We start from the raw sequence: 16,035 nt of genomic DNA, 5'->3' as shown, positions 1-16,035 counted from the left end.
AGTTCAAATTTCAGCCTCTTGCATTTATCCACATCCAACAGGGGTTTCAGCAGGGGTGGGCTGGAGGGGCTGTAGTCCCCTCCCCAATAGAGGAAATTATTCTTTTTAATCCAAAATTTTTAGTATTTGAAATTTAATTATAATTTTCAAGTTTGTGTTGAGGAGAGTTGTGGGTTTTTGAATTTTTTTTTCGAAACATTTAATGTTTGTAATTGTTTCCGAAAAAATTAATTTTTTTTTCTGAACTTCTGTAGATGTTTGAAATATTTTGAGAACTATTGACATTATAAAAAAAATTAATTTGTAGTTAATAGTAATAGATCTTTGAATTTTTGTTAACAGCTGTAGATGTTTGAAATAATTTGAAAATAACTAAGGCTTTTGAAATTTTTTTCAAAAAGTTAAATTTTTTGTTTATAGCAGTAAATTTGGATTTTTTTTTCCCAAAAATCTGACATTTTATTTGTTTCCAAGATATTTAATTTTTTGATAATAGCTGTTAATGTTTGAAATTTTTTGAGAATAGCTTTGAATTTTGGCAATTTTTTTCCAAAAAATTTAATATTTCTAATTTTTTTCAAAAAATTTAATACCCAAAATTTCTTTTCCAAAAAAATTATTATTATTATTTTTTTAATGTTCCTTTAATTGATTATATGGAGTTGCACTGATTAAATATAAGTAAATAATTATTGTACAACAATTACTCCATCTAACCTAAGAATCTTTTGGTGAAATCCATATACATAAAGTATATTTCTTTCTCTAGGAATCACCGGGGTGCAAACATACACACATCAAGTTCAAGAAAAAAATAAAAAAACAAATTTTTCAAATTTAGGAATTTTTTTCCAAAATGTAAGATTTGAATTTTATATCTGAATTTTAATTTTCATAAATTTTTGTGAACAGCTTAGAATGTTTGAAATTATTGGAGAAAAGCTAAGGATTTTTGACATTTGCTGGTTGTAACTGTGGATTTGGAATTTTTTTCGAAAAGAACTAATATCTTAAATTATATTTTTTTAAATTTCTTTTCAAAAAAATTCAATAATTTTTTGTGAACATCTGTAAATGTTTGAAATTTTTTTTTCCGAAAAACTTATTATTGAAATTTTATTTCAATGAGACTTCATTTTTCAAATTTTGGATTTTTTTTTTAAATTCCAAAAACACCCCCCCACACCCCAAAAAAAATATATATAGATGTATAATCCTGCAAACGCCTTTGTCCAGAAGATTTCCTTTTTCACGTCTTCTCTAGTGATGTTTGATCAGAGTGTAACCTGCATTTTTCTAACTCATGCTGCAAATATATTTAAGGAATCTTTGGTAGGAGAGAAAAATAAAAGTAATAGTATTTAATGAATTAGATTTATGAAGTAAAACGATATTTTCTTTTGAAATGATGAATCAGGGATCACAAATTACAAACATGTACATAATGTGTACTTAACTATTGAACAGAAAAAAATAAATACTAAAGTAGTATATTCCTCCTTACATAATAAACCTTGAAAAATGTACATACCTTTTGAAAAAGTATTTACTAGGGGGAATGGATGTCTAGCTCTTACTTAAGCTCTTTGTAAAAAAGATAATCATTTTTATCATCATGAAAAAAAAAAAAAAAAAAGTATTTATTTATGTATTCATATTTTTACTTTTTGCAAATTCATTCCTTAAAACTATTTTCCATTTCTACTTTCGAATTTATATACACACATAGTTCTTTTGTAACAAGAGGATAAATGAAACTATAACATCATCGTGGAGATCAAATGGGATACATGATATATGTACATTCTTTTAATTGGATTTGGTACATTTCTCAATGAGATATCTAATTATGAAATAACAATTTAAAATTCATCAAAATGTTGAGTATACATATTTTTTTAAAAGAAGTTTATTTATTAATCGTTAATTAAAAAAAAAAACCCTGCTAATTACTAAGAGCTGGGACTTAGTCTAACATTTCTTCAATGATAATATGGAAGCAGTCGCTTTGGATGTATTTGGATCTTCTTTGATGCACGAAGTGGCTCCAAGGACGCCCTCTATCCAACCAATTAGCAATAACTCACAAGATCTCAAAACGTAAACACGAATAGGATGTTGAAATTTCTGTTAATAAATTTAAATTTTTCCGTCACTTTGGAATAAATATAGGAAATATTGGCATCACTAAAATCAAGAAAAAAGGTTACATCAAGTAAAGTTAATTATTGACTTCAAATCGATTTTTTTCGGAATTGCTTATATATACCTATCAGTAAATAGTGCTTAAAATATATTAAAAAACCAATGGTTATCATTCGGGTCTCTTCTACCATAACTTGGCAAAGTTATGATCCGAGATATTCAACAAAAAGTATGGGCTTTGATTTCATTTTGCTAATCTTTTTACTATTCCAGAAGTTTTCTTTGAGATTTTTTCGCTTAACATTGAAAATGAATACCTTACAAAAGACCTCCTTATTAAACACAAATCCAATTAAGTTTATTGGAGAAATTGGAAACTATTGACTTGACTTTAGTTCTTCCATTCAATCTATGAATATTTCAATACAGACAAAAGAAATTTCAGAAAAATATAAATTCAATTTAAACAAGTAATATTACTGTTTGTAATAAATCATAATCTGCTCCATAATTTCATGGTCACTTTCATTTGAGGGGGAGAAAACTAATTTACACAGTGTTAGTCAGTAATAATAACTGTATTAACTTTGTTATCCAATGAGTTTTATAGGTAATTCAATCCAATATTACAAAAAAAAAAAAAAAAATATATATATATATCTTTGAATAACTCTTTCCACAAGAACCCTCAGGGAAATTATTTTGTACTAAGCATCCTTTTCTTGTGATATATATAAGCTTTGCATTGAGATGGGATTCTTCCAATTTCGTTATGTTTTCAGACATAATGATTGTTTCTGATGCTGTGAGTTTTTGCATCCACTAACAAGATGTGACGGAATGCAAACAGTCATTTTTGTCTCTTGCTAAGTTGTAAATATCCAAAGTATGAAACAAATGACGATTATCGAAAAAATGGAATCGCAATTTAAAATACATTTTCTCTTTTAGTAACCTAAGATATATTTTGATTGTAGAATCCAATCACTATTCCAGATTTTATATCTAGAGATAGAAGTAAGCTATTCTACATGATTAAAACTGATTCTGTGATGCATTTTAATTTAAAAAAGTTATATTACGTAAATAATACTTCGTTTATTGTAGTATTTATTTTCATTATTGCATATAAACATAAATTTAAAAAAATTATGAAATTGATTCCTTTAACATTGGAATCAATTCTAAAGACGTGTGGCGAAATTTTTTCAAAACTCTGGAATTGCGAATCCAATTATTTACGCTTGAGAAATACATTTAAGAATCAATCGATAATAATTAATAATTTTACTTAATTGTGGGTTTGTTTACATTTTTAGTATTTTCACTGATACATAAATTTATCCCCCCCTTTATTTAATGTGAATATGTAATCGAATTTTGCTGAAATGTTTCATGAGGGTTTTTAACTCCAGAAACGGTTCTGGTAACAATTTTAAGTTTTAAGGTCACTTGTTAGCACTTCATTTGCCCAAACTGAGCGCCAGGCTAGAATTTGGCCAAAATGAATATGAAAATAGTTTTTTGATACTCAGGGAAGAGGCGGCAGAGAAATTTTACTTGCTCTACTCTGCAGAACCCGTGGGCTGGGGTGTAGAATAGAATATTAGAAGGGTACCTTGGTGCCTAGAAAGGCGATGGGGGGTAGAGTCTAAACTATATTTTAGCCCAGCATTTTACCTGTACAAATATTCAGGTGTGGGATAATTGGGGATATTAAGAGGGTTCCTTGATGTTCAGGGGAGGGGCAGTGGAGAAATTTCACTTACCTTGGCCCCAAAAGTTCACCTGCATAATCCGTGGGAGGGGATGTACTATAGAATATTAGAAGTGTTCCTTGGTGTTAAAAAATACGGTGGTGGTCGAGCCTAAACAATATTTTAGTCCATTATTTCACCTGTACAGCCTGAGAGCCGGTGTGTATTATTGAATATTAGTTGGATTTCTTGATACTCAGGGAAGAGGCGACGGAGAAATTTAAATTGACTTGAGTCCATCCGTTCACCTGCTCAACCCATGGACTGGGGTGTATTATAGCATATTAGAATGGTTCCTTGGTGCCTGGAAACGGCGTAGACGTAGAGTTTAAACTGAATTTTGGCCCAGCACTTCACCTGTGTAACCCGAGAGCTGCAGTGTATTTTGGCAGATTCGAAGGGTTTCCTTGATGCTCAGGGAAGCGGCTGAGAGACTGAACCAAAATAAAGCAACTTGTGCCTCATTGTGCGAAAGAAGAGTCCTATAAATTAGTATACTCATACTCATAAAAGCAAAATGAGAATGATTCTTAAAATTTTACAGTCGCTATTTTTTGTTTCATGAGTATGCTAATACTCATGGGCTATGTATATATAGGTTGTGCAGTTTAAACTGACTAAAGGTCCTGTACTTCACCTGGACAACCTGAGAGCTGGGGGGATTTTGGGGTATGAGGAGGGTTCCTTGATGCTAAGGGAAGCGGCTGCGAGACAGCATTATTGAACCGATTCCGATAATTCAAAAATCGTGAATCTTATCGATTCTAATGCATCGGTACATCACTATTTCAAGCTCTACAGAGACTTGCTCAAAAGTTGAGCATAGAAATTGCCCAATTTTTGGATCACAGTAGATTATAAAAAACACCCGAATCCCCACATGTTGCGGAAGAGCCGCATGAGGGTAATTAACCATTCCTAAAATTTCAAATACCTTGACATAGCCTTCTCAGTATAATACCAAAAATAGTTCAGGCCCTTGATTTGTCTAGAATAACTTGATGCTGAGGGAAGTGGGAGCAGTGGGTAGTGAACCACCTCTTGGAACAGTTGTTCACTTGCACAATCTATGAGACCGAGCGTATTATAGGATATAAGACGGGGTCATTGATGCTGGTCGTGCGCCAATAGACGCCGATTGAGATTAAAAATGACCTCAGTGTGAGCCAGACGGCTGAGTACGGTATTAAAAAGCGATTTGAAACCCAAGGAACAGTCGACGGAAAGTCTGGCAAGATGGGAAACGAATAGTAAGAACAAAGACCATAATTATGTGTGTCAAAAATCGCTTAACTTGTGAAGACGATTCGCAGTACGGCCCAAAAGTTGAATGTAAGCGAGGTTATTCTCCGAAGAATCATTAATGATGACTTGATAAAAGATGATGAAATGATCAAAGTAGTTGAAGGCAATGTTACAGCATACAACATTGGGCGAATTTTATTCAAGATTTCAATATAAATTGTTGAGCAATGACTGAGAATTTGGAAATCCCCGCTTGAGTCTCTTTTCATAACTAATAAAACAATATTTGTACAATCTACTTCTTTGGTAAGTACTAACACAATTAAATTTTCGACAAATGATGACAGTGTCAAAAACCCTATTTCATCATTGTTAGTAAGAATGTCTTGGCCCGATTTTTTTAATATATTCCTTATAAGGCTTAAGGACGTGTAGAAATCGGTCACAAAATCCATCCCATAGAAATATACATTGCTAAATGACCTAATTATAGATGTCAGGGAGTGACATCATCCTTCACCATCAATAAATCAAATTTCATTAGAATAATATATACTTTAATGAGGCCTAAATTGAGAATAATAGTAAAATATTATTGTGCATAAGACATACTTATAGCTTTAAAAAGTTAATTAAATTGGAAAACCAACGTACTTTACTTCAGTGTCTCCCAACGACTTGTGGATGAAACTTTCGAAAGGTTTCATTGACTTATTAAATAATTTACTGATTTTTCCAGGAGATATCAACTTGTAGACCAATAAAAACAAACAACTCTTGTGAAACGAACTTCTTCATTGGACAAAGGACAACTGAGATTTAGGCAAAAAATCGTATGTCTGAGCTGGTTGACGCGGGAAGGAGTTATAACAACATCTCTTGTATCGTTCCCTTCTCTAAGGGTCTTATTACCAAGATGGAAAACCTGAAGTACAACAACAAAAGTCTTGAGAGGAAGTCCAGACGTGGTGGGCAAAACTAGAAAAAGGAAAGTGGACTTCCTAGCTAACATCTCAACCAGCAGGAGGACCTTTGTCAAAGAGTTCCACATAAAAAAAAGTACCATTATGAGGGGCGTTGATAACTTGGGGATGCCCTCATACGTTTGCTTCCACCACAAAGCCAAAGAAACGGAAAGTGGTGTAAAGAAAATTTGGCGGCACTATGCCCCTGGTCATCATGATCTAGAGAAGATACCAAAGTGGTGGTAGAGATAGATTACACATTTGTATATTACAAAAGGCAACAAATAAACAAATAAAATATAAAAGGCAAGAGAAGGTGTGAAACTATACAAATAATAGCACCCTCGAGTAAGTCAATGAATAAGTACCTAGATGCCAAACCAATGGGTTGAGGACTGAGGTAACTTCCTTCCAAGGATTTTAATATGTACGACGGTGCTATGATCGATGCTGAAGGTGCCACCCATATTCAGTGACCAAGTTTATAAAGACTTTGTTTACAAAGTTTATTATTTTATTTTTTATTTTTTTTAAGATAAAGCAACCTCTCGAGGCCACGTTTTTCTACCTAACCCTGTATAAAAAAGGGTGTAATCTGGCCCTTTTGAATAGGAAGCAGTAAGCTTTAAAGTCATTTTCTTAAAAAGTTATAACCCAAATCCTCCAGCTCCTACTTAAATATTTTGTATTACATATTTTAGACTTTGACAAATTTCCTCTACAAAAATAAGGAAAAATGTCCCAAAATCAGATAATAAGATGCCGATTTAATTACTTACTCCTATTTTTGAACCTATTTAATGTGGGGATATTCAAAGATAAGCAAAAAATAATTTGTGTTAAAGAAATCAACACTTAGAGTAAGAATAAGAGTCAAGAGGAGGAAATAAACAACTGACAAAAATCACATAGAAGTTGTCAAAGTCTTAAAGATACTTTTGTCATATTAGAGCATTATACTAAATTGAAAGGGATGCCATATTGGAGGGTTTCATACATAGTTATTAAACAAATTTAAAAAAAATAAAGAGATTTTAATCTAGTTTCCTATAATTTTAAAAAGTGTTATATCAATGGGTAGTCAACGCAAAAACAATCTTGATTCAAAATCAATAAATTGTTTTGATAAATTGAGACACTTAAGGATGTTAACTATGGTTTAAATCTTCATTTGATATTTTAAGCTTAGTTTGGCCCCTTTTCAAATATAATTGATCCATTTTCTAGTCCTTCCATTGTGATCATTAATTTATTCTGATTCAATTGCAATTTCCATTGTCTATAAAGGATTAATCAGAAATCCTTTATTGATGAAAATTGAAGGTGTACTTATTACTCAAATAATAAAAAAGTAATAATCCAAACTCAATTTTGATTAAATTCATTCAAGCTTGGTTCTTTGTTGACAAATCACATATATAAGAAAAAAGTTTTTATTCCTATTAATAAACTTTGGTTAGTTTATTCCTCTTACAAATTGTTGAGCTCAACAAGTTACAATGAAGATTAACTTCAGATCATCAGATAATAAAGTTGGTTTTTTTAGAGGACTTGATGAAGAAATCAAATAAAAGAAAAATAATCAGATAATTTTTATAATGTATATAAAGACAAATAATTATTTTTAGAGTTTTTATTGATGTGCAAAAGGTTAGAATGATCAACCTATTTATTTTAAAGATATTATAGGTATTTATATAGCCTTGGAGAGAATAAAAGACAGAATGAATTGAAAAAGAGATCTTTTTAGAGCTTTTAATATTATTTTTTACTTCATAATATGTATACATATATACATTGTATTTATAAAATGCAAAGATGTTGTAAGGCATTTCGATACCGCCATACAATGTATCCACGATAATCATCATGAATTGCTCAATTCAAAATGTATTGCGTAAGAGGTTTTACTTATATATGAACATTCTACATAACATAAAGGGTATGAATTTCCTTAAGTTGGTAGGCTTCACAGAGTTATTTTATAATCTTGTGCGTATTGAATAGGGGTAAAAGTATCCTGATTGATTATTTCAACATATGTCTAATACTATTTATTAGTGGATTTCCAGTATAATTTGGAATTTTGATCTACATAATATATTCAAATGAGTAAAAGGATAACTACTACTGAATAATTAACCTTCTACCTAAGGTAGGGTTAAACATAAGATAGATCTAAGGCAAAGACAAAATGTGAGGTTATTTCAGGATTATATTTTTTTTGCAAACTTTCAATTGACATATTTTTTAAAACATTAATTTTACTTTCTGAGTATGTACATATATATATATATCAATATTTATACAACATCATTTTAAAACATTAAAATTTTTTTTAAAAGTATTGACAAGAACCATTGTCTTTATATAAAATGTCTCATTTAATTTTTTTTTTTTTGTATCAACCACTTTTCTTTTTCTAATCTTAAAACTGTTCTTTAAAAGATCGATGTATTAGAAAGTAGAGAAATCTTTATAGCATATGTTTTAAGTTCGAAGGCACTACGTTATTTAGTCTTTATTTGGCAGTCATCAAGAATTGATCGTTGTCATTTAATTTATGAAAATGAAGAAAATTGGTCATCGTTATATAATACAATACTTATATTTAAAAGTCCTTGGCCAAACCAATATAAAACTGGAATTGTATTCTACTTTGTGTGAGTCTATTCCTTCGTTTACAAAAGTATAATTTTGCCCAGTTGAGTTTAAATAAGGACATATGAGCTGCAGAAATTGTGAAGAAAATCCACAAAGCGGTTCGAGTAGATCGTCGACTAAAAGTGCACAAGTTGGCAGACATTGTTGGCATTTCAAAATGGGTACAGAGCAAAAAAAGTGTTCTGAAGAATTTTTAAATCAATGTTTAGCATATATAATAAATAATCACTCAATAAATCGATTAATTAATTTATCCTTAATTTCTAACTTTTCGGTGAAAATATTTTGGAGTTCATAAATAAAGTATATTTCTTTCTCTAAGAATGAGTACATTTTGAGCTCAAGTGCGTTGTCCATTGATGTAATTCGATTCCATAAGACTAATGTGGTAGAAAATACAACCTGGCTGAATGGTTAAAAACAAATAAAAATTGACATGATAATTCTGACAATTTGGATAATGTTTTGGAGGAGATAAGTTTATCTGTAATGACTTTTATTTAGAGAATCTGCTATCAGCTATGAAATGAGGGAAATAAACACAAATACTACTCCGTATCTAGCAATGACATAGGGAGAAATTACAAAGATGTCGATCCTTAATTCTAGTTCGAGTCTAACAATAAGGACTTAAACTAATAATTCGCCAACAAATCCTCAGTGTTTCTCTTTTTCTTTTATACTCTAGTGATTACTTCATACTTTAATCTTCTCTTCTCAAGAATAAAATAATAATGATAAGAGCTATGTAAATAACAAGAATACTGTTTCAGTTTCAAATACAGGAAGTATTGAACTCGTCTACTGTTATATATTTTTACATCTCTTACAAAGACAACTGGGTTGAGTACAGTGTTAACATTGCAGTGGGGTACATTGCAGACCTTTCTCTTCATCAAGCCTATGGTCCAGTAGCGAGCAGTCCGCTGATGAACTGAGGGGGGGGCACAAGTTTGGACAGCTGAAGTCGGCGAAGTTTTCTTCGCAACAGGCTTGAGTTGTTTATGGCCAGGTTCTGAGTCTTGTTACCAACAGTTATCCCCTTCAGGGTGGTTGACATCCAACCAAGGCTCAAGGACCTCTTTTATCCCCTCCTGAACTCCTTGCCCACTCTAAGTCCCTTGAAAAAAATAAGTCATTAGTGACAATATTTCATTTCCTCTGCGACCTCCTTTGGAGGATGATGGGCGTGGAAATCATATGTAATTCGATGTATTTTTGCCTCTATTGTCGTTGTCTGTTGATGTATTGCCACTCATAATACAGCGTATGCCAGCTGATAAATTTCGAAACAATTATTTTTCTATTTAGTCTAACGAAATTATCTACAACTCTTAAAAAAAATATTTTTCTCTAAAACCAATTTTAAGTCAGAATATAACCGTTTTATGAAATTATTTTTAGGACTTTACGAAAAGGCCTCTATCTAATTAGAAAAGGCTTGAATGTCTTATTTTATTTTTATTGAAGATTTCAACACCGATTACAAGTAATGATGGTTTTATAGAGCTCTAATTGGTGCGGTACGATTTGCTTACGAACACTGTAGTCCAAACTAAAAGATTGACATTTGATCATCAACACAACAACAACTGACTCATGTTTTTTTTTTTTTGCTATTTTTTGTACAAAAAGGCAACAATACGATAAGGAATGTAGATGTATGTAGAACTCACTGATATTTAACTTACAACTAAGAGCAGTATCAAAATAGGTCCATTACTGTGTTTTGTATAATATGTTCATACTTATTTTGTTCGTTGAATGTTAAAAAATTAAATACCACAATTTATACAGCAACGATTCCCCCCACATTCAATCGTCATAAGATTATTTCCAGTGGCAAAGGAATTCAATTAGCAATCTATAAACTACCCATACCTATACATAATTATATTTAATTATCAAACTATATTATTAATCACATAATGAATATAATCGTATATTTTTATCCTTACAACGGAGTGGTCCATAAAAATCTGACATTTTGAATTTTAAACTTCCACAAGATATATTTTAATAAAAAAAACCTGCTGTGGATGTAGTACTCTGTCATGGCGTCTTAGTTTCTATTGAAAGTGGCCTCGGTGTTTGGATGGCGACACTGCAGGCCTTCCTCTCAACATGCACGCAAAAGGGGTAGTCAAGGGGGTTGGTATTAGGCCTGTATGGGTACCATTAGTGTCTAAAAAGAGTTCAAAAAACCCATTCAAACGAGTCTTGGAATAGATAAGATGGGGTTTTTTAATTGCTGGTGTCAAAAGTGACCTCTCCACTCTCATAAGGCTCTTTCCACACACTTTTTGATAGCTTTTTGAATGGTCTGATGTGACACTCTGAGATCTCTTGCATGGGCCTCATGAACTTGTGGGGATTGGCCTGGGCTGTTTTCTTTAACTCCTCCGGCTCCAGTTTGGCCTTTTTTGACTGGGTCCTTCTTCCTTTCCAACATTTCGAACATCTCGAACCTTTTCACCTGTGAGCGACTGAAAATCCGTCGATCACGTTTAAGTGTCATTTTCTCGACTTCTACACTTCTAGAGCACTCAGATTAGTTTTATTTTGTAACTAATTGCTTTAATATATCAGATTATGAATTAATTTCAATATATCTACCTTCATTAATTATTGAATTATTAATCTTTATATTTCAATGTACCACCCTGTATATTTTGGCATCTAAAAGTCTGATGAATGAATTTTCATACATATGTACCTACGTTCATACAAGATGATAAAAAACTTGTTTCTCATAAGGTCAAAGTGTTCATAATATACTAAGTGTTTATGAGAAGGCATATATCATATTGAATGAACTATGTACAATGTTGAGCCTAGTTGAGATACTCCTTGTACATGTTGGACACTGCCTCGTGAGTCTGGAAGCCCAAAAGGAGGCAACAGTGTTATATGCATGTTTATTAAACTCTTTTTCAAAGACAGTAGTGCAAGGAGTTCGGATCTGGCGAGCTAGGAAGCCACATTCATCAAGTCTGGAGTTGTTGTTGTTTTTTTCTCTCAGAACGATCATGAGTCTTAGGGTCAAAATCCTTGGACATTAATTTTAATCTATAAATCATTGTTAATGTCTCGTTATTAAAGACAGATACATGGAATTGCTGTAGCTCATGGACTACACGCTAAGGAGAAGTTATTCTCTTGAATTCATTGTGTGTATGTTTGCGCCCAGGTGATTCCTAGAGAAAGAAATATACTTTATGCATATGGATTTCACCAAAAACAATCCTAGTTAAGATAGAGTAATTGTACTACTATAATGTTTACTTATACTTAATCAGTGCAACTCCATCTAACCTATTAAAGGAAAAAAAAAAAAAAACCGGTCATGTGTCTTCTTTATAGTAGTCCCAAACTATCAAACTTCTTGAAATCCTCGTCAAAATCGTAAACAGTTGATTTGGGCAGCTTTATAAGCTCCATTATCTCCTTGAGTGTACACTTAGCAAAAGTAATGGCCGCACGGTCTTTTTATTTGGAGAGTATTTAAGTGACAGATTTTGTATTTTTTCTTATAAAGTTTTTTCAGCTAAACATGATGGGAGGTTTACTTGTTCTGGATTTTTAAAAATCCCCCCTAGATACATTTAAAGAAGTGAAAAACGAGGAATGAATTAGGCTTTTTTCACAATACCGTGATCTCAGCGTTTAAGAGAGAAATGTCTGACATACCCAAGATTATCAGGAACAAGACTGTGAGAACAAGTGAGCTTGCAGGCCTGATGATAATTTATTTTTAGAAAAACAGAGGAAACGACGGTCTCTTGGCTGTGGAACTGGACAGTACCATATATATTATTAAGATACATAGAATTAAAATGTACTTGCGATGAGGATAGTGCATGACTAAAATATCCGTCAAAATCTGTCTAGAAACAATCGTTTAAGACTTGACCGAAAAAGAATGGGATCTTGGAACGAGTTTGATCACTTATACCATTAAAAGTTTATTTTTACTTAGTAAAAACTTACAGTATATAACATTTATCAATTTAGATATTTTGGAGAATTTTATATGAATGTCATGATGAATTGTATCTAAAGAACCTATGACATTTATATTTAAGCGTAAAAATATTTCTAAAGTTAATCACACCTTGTAGGTTCGTGTTATTGTAGAACTACATATTTTGAAGGGACCAAATCTTCCACATCATAAATGTTTAATCGTATCTGCAAAATAATCAAATTTATAAAATACGATAATGTATCATCAAAAAATTGATCTTTATGGGATTTCAATTCTCAAAAAAAACCTTCATAAGTATGGAATTGTGATGATGTTTCTCAGAGAATTTATAATATATCAGTAGAGTTTTACGAAATAAGATCTAAACTGGAGTAAGATTTGTACTAGCTGGTAATCTTAAGAATGTTTTTTTTTCTAAATATGGTATTATTATTGTAATTTAATTCTGGAAAAGAGAACATCTAAATATTAAGTAATAATTATAGTTTTTGTCCATAAACGATTGAGAGTAACACTAAGGATTTGTTGTGAATTTATAAGTATATGTTCTTGTTGTACTCAGAGCAGGATTTAAAATCGACATTGGAGTAATTCCTATATATATTCTTGATATATAACGGGTGTATTTATGTTTATTTCCTTTATCTCAAAGCTGTTCACAGGTAATCTAATAAAACGCCATGACGGCTATGCACTCTTATTCAAAAGATTCTTCAAATTTTTAGGATTACCATCTCATTTTTTAATTTCTTTTATTTTACATGCTTACTCGTCATATTTTATACAACTCTAACAATGAATATTTGATAGATTCTCTTTTATAACGAAAATTTATTTTTTACAAGTAGGTTTGATTTGATCGAAATTTACGAGTGAAAAACTATTTTGATTTGGTCATGTGAGACTGTGTATCTTAAACATGGCCAATTTGGGCAATGATATCTCCAAAGATTAACTTATATCTTCTCAACAGTGTAAATCTATGTATGGGCAGTGTCAATTGAGGAAAGTAATAAATTAAAGCATTTTCGCATTTATGTGATTATATTAAATTATTATTGAATGCATATGTTTTATGACTATAAAGACAAATGGCTAGCAGTCCTTGAAAGGGCTTTACATTCATAAAGATACAAACTGCATAAAATAACTTAAACGACCAACAAGTCCACATTAGATCGTAAATCAATCAGTTGCACATTACAAAAATTATTCTTTAATGATATATAAAAATTCTTTTGTAATTTGTAAGTGTTATTTGAATACCTGATGTGTACCATTGGTGAGTTATTTCAGGGATTTGACTTTGCTTCGTTAGATCCAAGTATATCTGTATATAGGACTTAATGCACTTGCCTCTTTATTTATGGCACAAAAGGAAATGTGAAAAGGTGCATTTATAAATGAAATATGTAGTTATATATTTAGTTTAGTGCAAGTACCGATATATTTTAATTACTTAATGTCTTTAGCTATATAAACCCTTAATGTCCCAAATCAATAATAAATTATAATCAGCTGAGTAATTACCTTTAATGAGCAATTAAAAATTATTTAGAGTCTAATATAGTTTTGTTTTGAATAAGCTATGTATTTATAATGATGTCTGGAAAAAATGGGATATTCATTTTCAGTCGTTAAGAAAGCACAATATTTTATGGACACTTTAAGAGAATCCTGCGATGTAACAAAACAATTATATGATCAGCTATATTTTGCTTCTGCAGTGACAAATCTACTATCAAGGTTAATAGAAACACAAGGTTATACCATAACGCGTGTATGGCTGATGTTTGACTTCCAGCACGCTTTTTAATATTGACGTCATAGTGTATGAGTGGTTGCGTGTTTTGTCAAAGTCTGTCTTTCCTGCTAAACTGTTTGTACGATACACCAAAGTGAAAATTTTACCAATAGTAACGTTATAAACTATCAGTGGTTGCGTGTTTTGTCAAAATATGTCTATCTTGCCCCGCAGTTGGTATAATACATCAAATTGAAAAATCTAGCAATGTGGATTGCATGATGGTCTAACCTTATACTTCTATTAACCTTGCTTTCTACTATCTTTTATTATCTCTACGCACTGTGTTACCTTGCTAACACAAAAATACCTAATATATTTTGCTTTCAGCTGTCGATTCCCTTGTCTCACTTGATTCGTCATAGCTATTTGATATTATATGTATAGATACACTTTAAATATAATTTTACATAGCAGTATCGAATAAAATACTATGTAGAATTCCAATGTATATACAGTTGACCCCAAAACTATTCGTTCCCTCACAAAAATGCCAAGAAAACATAATTAGATGTCCATGTTGGATCTACAAATCCATTTAGAATATCCCTAGTCAGTCAAAAACTACTCTTAACTCAAAAAATATAATAATTTATTAATTTTTGAACTAAATTAACAAACCCTAAAAGGTCCCTAATATTTTCTTGCCCTTACGCCCTGCTTTTGGCAAAATTGGTCATTTCATAGAAATATGTAATTGTCTTTTAAATCAAAAAGCATCAACTTGAGTCATTATCATTTTTGGCGTTTCATAAGTATTCATACCCAAAGAGCAAAATGACTTTTTACTTTGTGACATGGTCTCTGGCTTTCTTCAAATATTGAATACGTTTGCAATAAGACCTTACCAAATTAAAATTTAAATATTGAGTCCAGCAAGAAATAATCCTATTGGATTTATTTTATGATAAAATGACTGGTGCCTTGACGACGAGCTACCTACCCGTATTATAGGATAACAGATGCTGATAAAAAAATACAAGATGAATGAAATGAGGTCTAGTTTGAAGATCCGTTGTTCTTCCTATTGATAAATTGAGCCCCAGCAAGGATATTCAAACTCCCAGCTGTTCAATTGAGGAAACTGTGGGAATATTGGGAATTATATGGGATACAAAAGGTGTTTCTTATTTAAACTGGACATTCCTAAAAAGTATGTGTGTTCTTCCAGTTATCAATTGAGAAGTTTCAATCTTCAAAAGAGGATTGACCTCTATAATTTCCTATTTGGTCCTTATATAATCATATATAATTACATAATACACATTCCATGTCATTAAAAAATGCATTTTGCATGAAACTATAAGGAGGAAGCTAGTAAAATCTGCAACAACTTCCTGAAAATATTGGAGCTGCTTATGTCATGGAAGAAAATAATCATGGGCTAAATTTCTAAAGTCAAAGATAGAAAACTATTTCATTAGCAATTTCAAATATCTACAGGATGTATATTCTTCAATACTCCTT

The sequence above is a fragment of the Lepeophtheirus salmonis genome, chromosome 14, assembly GCF_016086655.4.
Source record: "Lepeophtheirus salmonis chromosome 14, UVic_Lsal_1.4, whole genome shotgun sequence".
NCBI classification, from domain to species: Eukaryota; Metazoa; Arthropoda; class Copepoda; order Siphonostomatoida; family Caligidae; genus Lepeophtheirus; species Lepeophtheirus salmonis.
This window is presented reverse-complemented; position numbering follows the sequence as displayed.